This window comes from Mastomys coucha, unplaced genomic scaffold, assembly GCF_008632895.1.
Source record: "Mastomys coucha isolate ucsf_1 unplaced genomic scaffold, UCSF_Mcou_1 pScaffold7, whole genome shotgun sequence".
Classification (NCBI taxonomy): Eukaryota; Metazoa; Chordata; class Mammalia; order Rodentia; family Muridae; genus Mastomys; species Mastomys coucha.
In genome coordinates, this window is record NW_022196913.1 from 17,830,485 (window position 1) to 17,843,572 (window position 13,088).

A 13,088-nucleotide genomic window follows, 5' to 3' on the forward strand; every position below is an offset into this window, starting at 1 on the left:
AAAAACAGAAGAGGCTGGGAGATATTATTCATTCTATATGGTGATGTACAGTTCTGAAAGTCACACTTCTGATATTATGGATGCAATGTGGCCAAATAAATGGTTCCTACTCCTTCTGCCATTACTTTATCACCATGAGAGGCTGTACTCTCAAACTGTGTTCCAGAGCCAACCCACCCTTAAATTGTCTTCTAAATATTGGGTATTTTTCCACAGCAACTAGAAAGGTAGCTAATACAGATGGTTACTTTTAAGTATTATTATTATTAAGTATGCCTAACACTAGTTGGTCCTGTAAGAAGCAGTAGAGGAAAACAAATGGAAAAGTATGATTACTTCAAACAAAAATATAGCTCTGCCATCGCAAGCTGAAAATAAAGCAGAACTTAGGGTGCTTGTTATACAGCGGCTCCTAAGGCTTGGGATGATGTTGGTGACCCCTTGCTTTGAGGCACATTGTGTAATCTCCATTTCCTTTTAATTTTATTTTCAGTGATGTGACTGGAACCCAAAATACGGTGACTACAAGGAAAGCACTCTAACCTTGAGCTACAACCCCAGGGCTCCCTTTCTCTACCAGGTCCCTTGTCAGGGAAAGTCTTCAGGAGGGCCTTAGCTTGTGAGTGCTTGCTTTTGCATATGCTACTAGTGGGAGACATGCATCCATGGCCGGATGCCATCCTTTCACCCATCACGTAAGCACATCCCTTGGTCAACACTATCATCAGAGCGAACGTGATCATCATAGCAATGATTGTCATCATGGCCATCAGTAACAGCAGCACAGTCACACAGTCCTCACTCAACATAGTCTCCACCGTCATCAGTCAATATTGTCATCCCAACCCTTACCATCACCGTAGCCGCCACCACAGTCAGTCACCATAGCCCTCAACCTCAGAATAGCTAGTGTTTCTTCAACCCACGGTCATAAGGAGTCTGAGAGAACCAGAATGTATTCCCAGGGAACTGTCCCAGAATCCTCCAGGTTAGAAGAATCCCTTTTGACTCCCGCGTTAGTTCGTTTCTACTGTGGACTTGACACAACCTGGAATTACCTGGGAGGAGCGAACTCTCAGATCAGAATGGCCTGCGGTATTATGCCCGTGAGCCTGCCTTTAATGGTAATTGATGGAAGAAGGCCCAGTCACTATAGGTGGCCTACTCCTGAAAGGGATGACTCTAGGCTGTATAAGAAGGCTAGCTGGAAGCAGTCCGGATGGAGGCAGCAGCCAGCAGCCAGCAGGCAGTGTTCCTCTGTCCTTTCGGATTCCAGCCCTTTCTTGAGTTCCTGCTCTGACTCCCCTCAGTGATGGACTGTGACCTGGGAGTGTATGATAACATAAGTCCTCCATTGCCCAAACTGCTTTTGGTTGCGGTGTTTGCCACAGCCCCCAATATTCTAAAACTAGGGGGGCCAGAGGTGAAGGAATAGAAGCAGGAGTGACATTCTCTCTATCTTGTGTCCCTGTGTCTAGAATTTTGTGCTGCTGGACACGGCCTTATTAGTTCCTTTTTGTGCAGCTGTGACAGGAATACCCTCAAGAGCAACTTGAAGCTGCAAGGATCTACTCTGACCATTACGGAGGTTCCAGCTCATTGTGAAAGTATGAGGTGGCAGCATTGTGTGGTGGAGAGGATTCATGACCTCACCACGGGTGGGAAGCAGAGGGAGGAACAGGAAGGAGCTAAGGATGAGATGGCACCTCCCCCTACAGACCTGCTTTCTCCAGGGAGTCCCTGTTAGACAATAGATAAAAGACATTTTAGAAAAAGAAGCTGAGATAGCATTACCCCTCACAGGATCTGTATTAGGAGAGTTTTAAGAGCATGGCCATAGGGGGTCACAATGAGGAGTCCCATCTGAGGAGACAGGAGAGAGTAGGAAAGAGAGCTGAATAGCAGAGCAGGGGTCCTGAGTGGAGAGAGAAAGTTAAAATATCATACATACCATAGGCAACATGGTGACATCTCCAAGGGAGAGTCTTTAAATCTATAAGACAAAGGAAGCTCCATCCACCATTCTTAGAGGTTTTCAAGGGTTGATAGGCAAGCTCCATGAGACATGGCTTGGTCTGGCCCAGCCTATAAGGTATCAGATAAAATGAAAGTCAGAATAAAATTTGGTTGACTAAAGCAGAAAACAAAAAAACACTGGGCCCAGCAGTGGTGGTGCCCACCTTTAATCCCAGCACTCAGGAGGCAGAGGTAGGCAGATATCTGAGTTCGAGGCCAGCCTGGTCTACAGAGTGAGTTGCAAGACAGCCAGAGCTCTACAGAGAAACACTGTTTCAAAAACAAACAAACAAATCCCAAGAACTCAAAGAAACAGGAACAAATTAAGCAACATGGGAGATCTGGTTTTTTAGTGTCCTTGCTGCTGTGGCTACCCTCAGGCTGATAGCTTGTCTCTCAGTCTATCCCCATGCTGGTCCAGAACTACCCAAAGTGGCTAGAAAAGAAGACAAGTACAAAAGGTAGAAAAATCTGGCTAAGGACAGCTTACTAATAAATCTGCTTCCAGAATCGATTCAATTGTCCAAAGTCTACCGGGAACCCTGGGTCTTTCTATCTTTCTTCTTTACCATCCTCAGCAGATTGGCTTTAATCCTGAGATGTGTCAGCTATAGTCACTCCAATTATATTCACATTCAAGGCAGAAGTTCAGAGTATACCAGGTGAGAAGGTGGTCAAGAAGGTGAGGCTTCACTGAGAAACCACAATCTGACTTGTAGGTGAATCTCTCAGGAACACACCTATCCCATCTAGACATACAGTGGAAGCAAGAGACACCCATTTGGCCCAGCTAATCTCTATACAGGGAAAAAGAATGAAAAGGGGTTGTCAAAGGTGGTAGGAGAGCTTCCCTCTCTAGAACAAGACTATGCAGTTCCTCATCTTTGAGTCATGAGCTCCCAACTTAGTTTGGGGCAAGGGTGTTCAACTAAGAGAGCCTCAGCTACATCTTAGTGACAAACCCAACTGAGAAGGTTGGTTACACAAGGGTGTATCTGCAGTTCCTCTTCCTATGGTGGGACCTTCTACTTCACAGATATGATTCCCTAATTGGAGAGGCCAGATGGTAATGAATAACTTACCATATTGTGTAGGTCTTACTTGAATATTTCATGCATGTATTCAACAGTGAGAAACTGGGGGCTGGAGAGATGATCTGGTGTGTAAGAGCACGTGCTCTGCAAGTTCAAGGACCTGAATTCAAACCCACAGTATCCACCTAAAAAGCCAGGCAATGCTGCACATGCCTGCAGCCCCAGCTTTGAGGAATGGTGCCCTGGAGCCCCCACCCTTGGAGAGCGGAGGAAGGAGGATGCTGAGTTCAAGGTCATTCTGAGCTACATAGTAAATTTGAGGCCAGGCATGAGACCCTGTTTTCCTCTCTTCCCATGCCCCCCAAAAGTAACAACTTTGTAAGAAATTAATATACTGTTGATGTAGTATTTTTATTACCTGTCCTTGGGAATTCTTACGTAGTTAATGGGTAAGAGGAAGACCTTCTTGTTTGCCTGATAATTCATTATTATTATTATTATTATTATTATCATCATTATCATTATTATTGACAGGATCTATCTGTACAGTCCTGGCTCTCTATGTGGACCTGACTGCTAGGATTAAAGGCATGTGCCACCATGCCAAACTGTAGTCACTCCTAGTTAGCAGGGATACACTCCATCATAGCAGGAAAAGTATAAAAGTAGGGAGGCTTCTCTAAGATGACAGTTTACATCACTCAGAGAGCAGAGACTAGACTTGAAGCACAGGGAACCCTCAAAATCTCCCTCCCCACAGTGACCTACCACTTCAACAAAGCTCTACCTCCCCAAAGTCTCACACTGTCCCCAGATAGTGCTGCCCGATGGGGACCAAATGATTAAACATGTGAGCCAGCGGGAGAGAGGGGGGCATTTACATTCAAACCATAACACCCAGGGAACATTCCCAGATGCCAAGTCCCTTCCCTGCCTGAGCTTCCACAGGAGTCCCCCGTGAGAATCTGCCCCAGGCTAACTGGTAACAGTAAAAGGTCTCCGGACCAGTCTCTACCTATGCTCCCTGTCCAGTGACAAACATCTGCCTACGCCCCATCTCAGAGCACGACACCCCAAGGCACTAAAGGGCTTGTTTAAATAAATAAATCCGCACAAAGCCTCCCCTAGTGGGGTGAAAGACACTGTGCTATGTGGCTCTGCTGATTCTGGATGTAGACAAACATGGCAAGGTGGCATGTAGCTAATGACAACCTGTACTAATACAATTGTGTAGAAGAGGGCAGTCACCAGAAGAAATAGCAGTCAGCTGAGGAAGGCAGGCCCTGGACCTAAGAGCCCGCAGCCTAATCATCATACATGGTTGACTTGGGTTCATGGACATGCCTTCACAAAAATAATAGATGCAACAACTACTGAATTACTTTCATATATTTAGAGTATTCAGCCCTTGTTGGCATGGTGGCTCATGCTTTGAACCCCAGCACCCAGGAGGCAGAGGCAGGTAGATCTTTATAAGTTTGAAGCTGAAGCTAACCTGATCTATATAATAACAAGTTCTAGGTTACCCAGAGAAACACAGTGAGACCCTGTCTCAAAAACAAACAAACAAACAATTGAAAGCTGGGTCATGTGGCTCATGTGGTACCTGGTCACAGGGACTTGTTGCTTTCTCCAGCTAGTGGTGTGTCCTGCTTTTCCAAGCCTTAAGTGGAAGAACACAGATGGCATCTTCCTTTCGACTGTCAGCGCACATAAGGGGCTGAGTTCATAAGAGGATGAGTAAACATTTGATGTTAGTTTCCTTCTTAGCCCGTCAGGATAAGAACTGGTACTTGTGAGGTTTTTAGTAAAGATTGAAACCTACAAATTGCCTCCAGGAATCCTGGGATCCACCAGGCAGTTAAGTAACCAGAAAGACTTTACAAGGTAACATTCTGTGCTGCTGCTATTGTTAGATTTATTCTATTTTATGTATATAAGTGTTTTGCATGTATGTATACATATGTGTACCATGTGTGCCTGGTGCCTGTGGAAGTCAAAAGAGAGAATTGGATCCCTTGAGACTGAAGTTACAGGTGGTCATGAGCCACCATGTGGGTGCTGGGAACTGAACCTGGATCCTCTACAAGAGCAGCATGTGCTCTTAACTACTGAGCCATCTCTCCAGCTCCTATACTGTAACCTGTGTGAAGGTAGCATTCTAATGTTTTAAAGGTCCCTGTTTTATTCAATATCCAGCCTGAGAAAGAGGAGAGGAAGAAAGGGAAGAAGATGGGGAAAGAGAGGGAGGGAGGAGGAGACGGGAGGATGAAAGGAAGAACGGATAGATGAATGAATGAATCAACGATTGAATGAGTGAATGAATAATAGTTCCTATTTTAAAGCCAGGCATGGTGGCTTTTATGATCTATAATGCCAGTACTCAGGAGGGTAAGGCAAATGGATTCCTATATGCTGGTCTGAACTCAGTAAGTAGCCAAGGTAGACCTTAGACTCAGGGCAATCCTCCTGCCTTAGCTTCCTAAATGCTGGGATTGTAAAGATGAGCCAACGTGCCCACATTTGTTTGTTTGTTTGCTTTGATGTTCTGATGCAAAGTCCTACAGCCTCATCTGGCCTAGAAAAGCATGATCTTCCTGCCGTGGCCTCTGAAGCACTGGAATCACAGGTTTATACCTCCATGCTCAGTTAGGCGTGGGGAAACTCCGTGAGCTGTACTTCTTACTTTGCCTTCAGTTCTGATAACTAGGCTTTCAGGGCATCTCCGAGCACACATCATCTTGCAGCCTCCTGGGCTGATGATAACTCATAACCCAGCTTGTGGTTGTGCTCACATGCTAATACTCACTTGTAACAGTGGTAATTGGCTCTCATATTTCAGCCCTGTGAAATGGAAACCAAAGCCACCACAAGAGAAAAACAGTACAAGCCAGTTCCGGCTCAGGACTGGTCACACCCAGGACACCATTTGCATTTTCTTCTGGTACAGAGCACAGTGAGGGCTTTGTGCTTTTGAAGGAGAGTGACCTCCCAGCCCACAGGGCCAGGGAGGGCCCAGTGTCCTTCATCTGCAGTGAAGGGAAGGAGCGGAGGCAGACAAGGCAAGTCTTAACCTCTTAAATCTTTCTTGCCCTATGAGGGGAAAAATCCTATCCCAGGACTTCAAGGGTGGAATTTGACCAACACAGGTCCCAATCAGGACAGATGCCCTCAGAATGGACTGACCCTTCTAGACTACAGCAAGAACTTTATAAAGGCCATCTGGCTGCAGTATCTGATACCCCCGTTGATTGATCTGGCTGGCTACGAAGAGGGAGTCCCTTTCCTCCCTAACTCCTCTAAATGCATCCATTCCAGAGTGGCACACTTAGTCAAAGAGGATGCCCTTCACGCCAGAGGAGTACCAGTCAGTGGCCAAGGATATATGAATAGCTGCACTCCCTGCTAGAACCTCCAAAGAAGCTCTCAAATGCTCTCAAGCATGAAGTTCTCCATCCTGAAGGAGGGTTTGCTGGTCATACTCTCAAGATAGCGACACAAGGAGAGGTCCCATTCCAAAAAGAATAGCATGTGATTTTGTCCATAAGGAATTCAATAAAAGAAGTTATAAGACCTGGGAAAAAGGGAATCTGGAAAGCCATGGGGTTCTTCCCAGGGAAAGTGGAGATTCAGGAGTTAGGAAGCAATTTGGGGAATCAGTTGATGAATGAATTGTTGTTTCCTTCTGCCCATCAGTAACTCAAAGATGGTCCGGGCGGCTCTTCCGAAGGTCCTGAGTTCAAATCCCAGCAACCACATGGTGGTTCACAATCACCCGTAATGAGATCTGAAACCCTCTTCTGGTGTGTCTGAAGTGACTACAGTGTACTTATGTATAATAATAAGTAAATCTTTGGGCCAGAGCAAGCAGGGACTGAGTGAGCGGGACCTACTGGAATGAGCGAGCAGAGGTCCTAAAAATTCAATTCCCAACAACCACATGAAGGCTCACAACCACCTGTACAGCTACAGTGTACTCACATACAATAAATAAATAAATAAATAAATAAATAAATAAATAATCTTTAAAAAATTAAAAAAAGGGAGTTCAAAGCCAAGCTAAGTGTGACAGAAGGCTTGTGATTCCAGCACACCAGAGGTGCTAGCAGGCAGATCAACAGTTCAAGGACAGCCTCTGCTACATTGCAAGTTTAAGGCCAGCCTGGACTATGTGAGGCCGTGTCTCAGGAACCAGGGAAAAGAATACAAAATCACCCTATGGCTTCAGTGGTAACCTTTAATACAGGGTGCCACCTCACCATGGCTTGGCTGCTGGGTCATAACTGCTAAGGGTCCAGCAAGAGCGCCTTATTAGGTATCGAGTAAGAGGCAACTTGCTGTGCCCCTGGGGGCAAGTGCAGAAGATGTGCTTACTCAGTGAGTCCTGGAAACAGTGGGGTCCACAAGGGAGGAACAAGAAATGCATGGCTCTGAGCATGGATACAACAGACAAGAGCGTTCTCTGAGTTGCCAAAAGCCTGTGAGAATCCCAACTCTCCACTCCAGTGAAACCCAGTAACTATGAAAATGGTGGACCCTGGATATGTGGGCCCATAGCACAGGATCTCAGGCACAGCAGATCACACCACCCCATATAACTCACAGAGTAAGGACTCTCAAGCAAACTTCAGGCACAGACAGGGTCAGCCCGCAGACAGAGAGAATCGCTTTCGTAAGGAACATCTGAGTCTAGAAACAGTCTCCTCAGTGAGAACATCTATTGGCAGGAGAAGGTGAGTAAGTCACTGGGAGACGTCTCAGCAGAGGAGGCTCCTACTTCAATCTGTGGGCAAGTCTCAGCCCTACCTGCATACTTCTCCTGGGTGACTCCCCACGCTGAGCGGTCCCCAGCCCCAGAGGTTCCCATATGCTCCTCTTCTTGGTTTTAGAGGCAATGAGATTTATTCAGTTCTCTGGTTGCTCCCATGGGTCTGGGAAGGCTAGGTAGTAGGCTAACCAGTAGGTTTACCACTAGGCAACCTGTAGCGTTCTTCCTTTACACTGGTCGGCCTTGTGATGTTTTGTATATGCTTGGCCCAGGGAGTGGCACTATGAGGAGGTTGGAGTAGGTGTGGCCTTGTTGGAATGGGTGTGTCACTGTGGGCATGGGTTTTAATACCCTTGTCCTAGCTGCCTGAAAGCCAGTCTTCTGATTGCCTTTAGAACAAGATGTAGAACTCTCAACTCCTCCTACACCATGCCTGCCTGGATGCTGCCATGCTCCCACCGTGATCAGAATGGACTGAACCTCTGAAACTCCTATAAGCCAGCCCCAATTAAATGTTGTCCTTATAAGGGTTGCCTTGGTCATTGTGTCTGTGCACAGCAGTAAAACCCTAGCTAAGATAGTCTCTTTTATGTTATGGGGTCTGCCCCACCTAAGAACTCTAAACGAGAAAGGGGAAATGGTTTTCCTTCTGACACTACCACTTACTATGATAGTCACGGTGTGAGGTACACAGTTCAGTGGAGAGGCTGAGAGTCATCTTTACATTAGTGGTAGTGAGTGGATTTGAGTCTGTATTCCTCTTATGTGGCCCTCTGTTGTGGCAAAGCCACTCTAGGGCACAATGGGCTGTGACATGGCAGTGACTTGCTAGGACTCTGTGAGAGGCAGGGAGGCTCTGAGGATCGGCAGGAAACTGTGAATGAAGGAATGTAGGGATTGCAGAGGCGTCTCAGTCCATAAAGGACTTGCCATACAAACACAAGGATCTGATTTTGGTGCCCTCCAGGTTCAGTGGGAGACCCTGTCTAGAAAAAAGGTGTAGGGCAATCTAGGAAGATGTCTTTCATCAACCTCTGGCCACACACATACATACACACACACACACACACACACACACACACACACACACAGAGCCTTCACATGAGTCTGCTGGCACAGACTGTGATGAGCCAACAACACCCCAGACAATGAGCTGGGAAAGGTCAGGCAGAGAAGGAAATAACTGCAGAAAAGCTGAACCGGCAAAGAAGCAAACACAAAACCATTTGCTCTTTTAGGATCTCCCTATATAGGGATCTCGGGCTGTCCTAGAACTCATAATTCCCCTGCCTCAGCTTCCAAGGGGTGGTGGCTATGTACTAACTACTCTCAGCTCAGGGCCAAAGCCAATGGCTATTTGCTAAGGGTTATTTATTTTTTATTTATTTATTTAATTTTTTGGTTTTTGTTGTGGCAGGGCCTGGCTATGTCCAAAATGACCTTGAACTCCTGATCCTCCCACCTCTACTCCCAAATGCTAGGATTACACTACCAGGCCAGTTAAAACTGCCTATTTTTCAGGTCTTAGAATGAAAATTGTTTACAGCGTTTTTCTTTATCACCTTAATTTATTCTTTTGCTCTCCTGGTTCACAGGTGCTTAGAGGAGCCTCTGAGAGGTTAGAAGTCTTCCCCCAACTGTACACGGTCTCCAGAAGGCAGAACTGGTCTAGCATACCCAGTGTCTAGGTCTGAGTCTGAGCTGTGCTACCTATGTGAAGCCACCAGCTCCATTAAGCCTAGATGAGACCACAACTGTTTCGTACCCCCACTCCACCCCCATCCCAGCTGACAACTTTCCAAGCTGTAGTTCCTCACTGTCCCCTCCCCGATGCCCTAGGGACTTGCCTGCTGTCCTTTAATGTACAACTAGATGCTGGACTCTGTTCAGCCCCATGAGGGGCATGGGAGGAGGGGTGGGGACTTGGAACTAGCAGTAGCTAGTTTTGTTCTGCTGGGATAAAGACAGCTCCTGGTGACCACTTAGCAAGGACATCATGGCTATCAGCCATTGTTGTTCTGGTCTGGGCTCCGTCTCCATGGCCCTTGACCTTACAATAGCAGGCTGTAAAGGATCAGGTTCTAGACCCGGAATGCCATCTTTGAGAGCATCATGGGGTCCTATGGGAGCTGAAGGGGTAGCTATTGCAAGCTGGGAGCTGCAAGATCACCAACTAGGCTAGACTGGCTGGCCTGCAAGCTCCCCGGATCCTGCTCCACAGTGCTGGGGTCAGCATGCCAGGCTTTTCCTGGCCTGATAAACTGAAAGGTCTCAAAGCCAGGGTCTCTGACTGTCTCCTACTTCGATTCTCCCCAGTAGTAACAAACCAGAGGTACTCTGAGGTCAGAGAGTGAACAAGGTAGGGTAGAAAGAAAGGTTACCCAAAGTCGAGGTGAGCGTGGTAGGAGGCTGGAATTAGACAGCCCCAGGGAATATTAAACAAACAAGCAAATAAGCCAATCCCTTATTATGCCTTGTAACTTAACATTCTCTTCTCCCTGAACATAGGTAGTTAGAGGAGGCTCTGAGAGGTTAGAAGTGCTCCCCAAAGACATGCAGCTATGGAAAACAAGACTGGCCCAAAACACCGCGCATCTAACAATGAGCCACTGAGAAACACTGTCTAAAGTGCCCTGTGGTGTCTGGTCAGCTCCATTAGGGCCAGCTTTGACACTTGACCTATTTCCTAGTTTGCAAATCCTGTTCTTCCTGTCATGACTTCAATACTGCATAAAGGGACATAGGATGATGGCCTTGACTCATAGCTCAGTGGGATGACATCCTGCAGGCCTCTCTGGGGGTTCCAGCATAGGATACCCTGGAAGTGACAGCCACCTTGAATTAACACAGTCTTGGTTAAATAATCTTTGGACTGAGTAGAACCAATCAACTGTGAAGGAAGCCTTCTCCTTCCCTCTCCCCTCTATATATCTGTCTATTATCTATTGATGCATCTATGTGTATATGTATGCATATATGTATGTATGTATTATTCATCCATCTCCTATCTATCTATCTATCTATCTATCTATCTATCTATCTATCTATCTATCTATCTATCTATCTATCTATCTCTATCTACTTTCTTATCTATTGTCTATCTATTCAACTATCTATTTTCCTATCTATCTATCTATCTATCTACCATCTATCACACACACGCAAACATACACACACACATTCCCTTGCTCTCCCTTCTCCTTCTCTTCTCTTCCCTCTCTTCTCTCTTCCCTTTCTCCTCTCCTACTCCCTCTTCCCTATTCTTCACTCCTCTTATTCCTTCCTCTCCAATCTCTCTCCTTCCTTCTTTTCTCCACTGCTGTTTCCCCTTCCTCTCTCTCCTCCTTCTTTTCTGTTCCACCTCCTATGCCTCTGCCTTTTTAAAGACGGGTCTCACTATGTAGCTTGGCTATCCTCAAACTCATAGAGTTCCATATGCCTCTTTCTTCTCAGTGTTCAAATTAAAGGTATATACCACCACAGCCAGGCTCCTCCTCCTCTTTATATCGACATCAAGTCTTGCGTTCTTGCTGGCCAAAACCAGGTCCAGAGCTCCAGGGTCATTAAATTTGGTTATATTTACAATTCAAATCTGCAGAGGAAATGTACAAGTGTGTTCAACTCCTGGACTGAGCCCCTTGTTTTTCTTTAGCACATGCAGCCCATCTATGGATGAAGTGCCTTCCCACCAATTGGTTGCTTTTAATTTCAGTACCCTGAGACCCAGCATTCTCAGTATTATGAATACCTCCAATGTTGGTGCAACCATTTAGTCCTGTTTTCAAGCCCCCAAAGACTGCCCCCAGCACCTCTGGGTCAGCTTTCCCAATCTACCATTACATCCTCAATCTCACCCACACAGTTGGCTCAGGAGTCACCAGAGTGAGCTGAATGCCCTTCTTCAGTTTTCACATCACATCTCAGTATTGCCAAAGCCTCTCACTGTCTCCTACCCCTGTGCAGGCATATGGCAGTGCTGAGGGTGTGGGATTGGGAAACCTTAGGCCTGGCATCACATACACTTGGCTCCATGGCTGCTGCTGCTGTTCATCTGTAACCCAGCATTCACAATGGGGATAGCCATGTTACCTATGAGGTGATGACATACATGAATAGGCCAGGTCATGGAGACTTTTCATTCTTGTGTCCACTTCTACCCACTGGACATCATCGACCACAAAGAGTAAGTCCCCTTGGAAGCTCAGGTATAACTTGATCTTCCTCTCTCTCTTAGGGACCTTGGCAGCTCACCAGATTCCTTTGACCTGAGCTGGGTCCAAGTGGAGACCACAAGCCATGTGTGCTCATAAGCACCTAACATGTGAAGAGCTGAAGTCAGAGCTGTGTGAGGTGTAAAATGCTTGCTAAGCAACAGGAAAGACCTGAGTACAAAGTGACAAATTAGAGAAAGATTTGACAGAATGAGCCAGAGATACCCAACTCTCAGAACAGACAGGAAAAAGGCAACTTAAGAGAGTGGTGTGGAATCATGGGGTGGGGTGGGGTGGGGGAGTGGGACAGTTTTACTGGGACAGTTTTACAGAGACAGGTTGCAGAGAGAAAAATCTAGACATTGGGTAAAAACAGAACAAGCCAGAAAATAAGAAGGAGCCAGAAGATCAGAACATATTGACAGAGTTAGCTTGAAGCCAAGCAGAGTAATTCAATGTGAAGAGGACATCAGGGGAGTTGGGAATGCATCCAGAAGCTGATGTAAACACTGAGGCCTTGAGGCAGAGTAACTGTGAGCTCCAAATAAACCTTCAAATCAAGAAAACAGACTTTCTGACTCCAGGAATGATGACAAGGAGGAATTGTGGTTCACCTTGGAAAGTTTCCAGTAGAGATAGATCAGAAGGCATAGAAGTGGGAAGGATAGAGTTAAAGATGTCCCTGACTGGGGCAGAAAGCTTCTCTACCCTGGGAGTTCTTGAAAGAGAAAAGCCAAGGAGGTCAAGCACTCAGTTGACACTGAAAAAAACAAATCAGAGAAAGCTTGCCATGCTAGGAAGACGTCAAAAGTCAGAAAGATAATTAAAGATGAGAACCTAATCACCATGTGTGGGTTTTGACTCTCATCAAAGGCGTTGTAAATACTCTGGAAATGAAAGACCCCCGTGGGGAGACCCCCCACTCAAATTTCGGGAGGATGCGCACCTAAAGAATCACGAGAGACCATCTTGATGTAATTACAAGAGGTAGTTTTATTTTCGGGGCGCTCTGGGCCAGCACCTATCTCACTCAGGAGATAGTGGAGCCGACCACGAGGC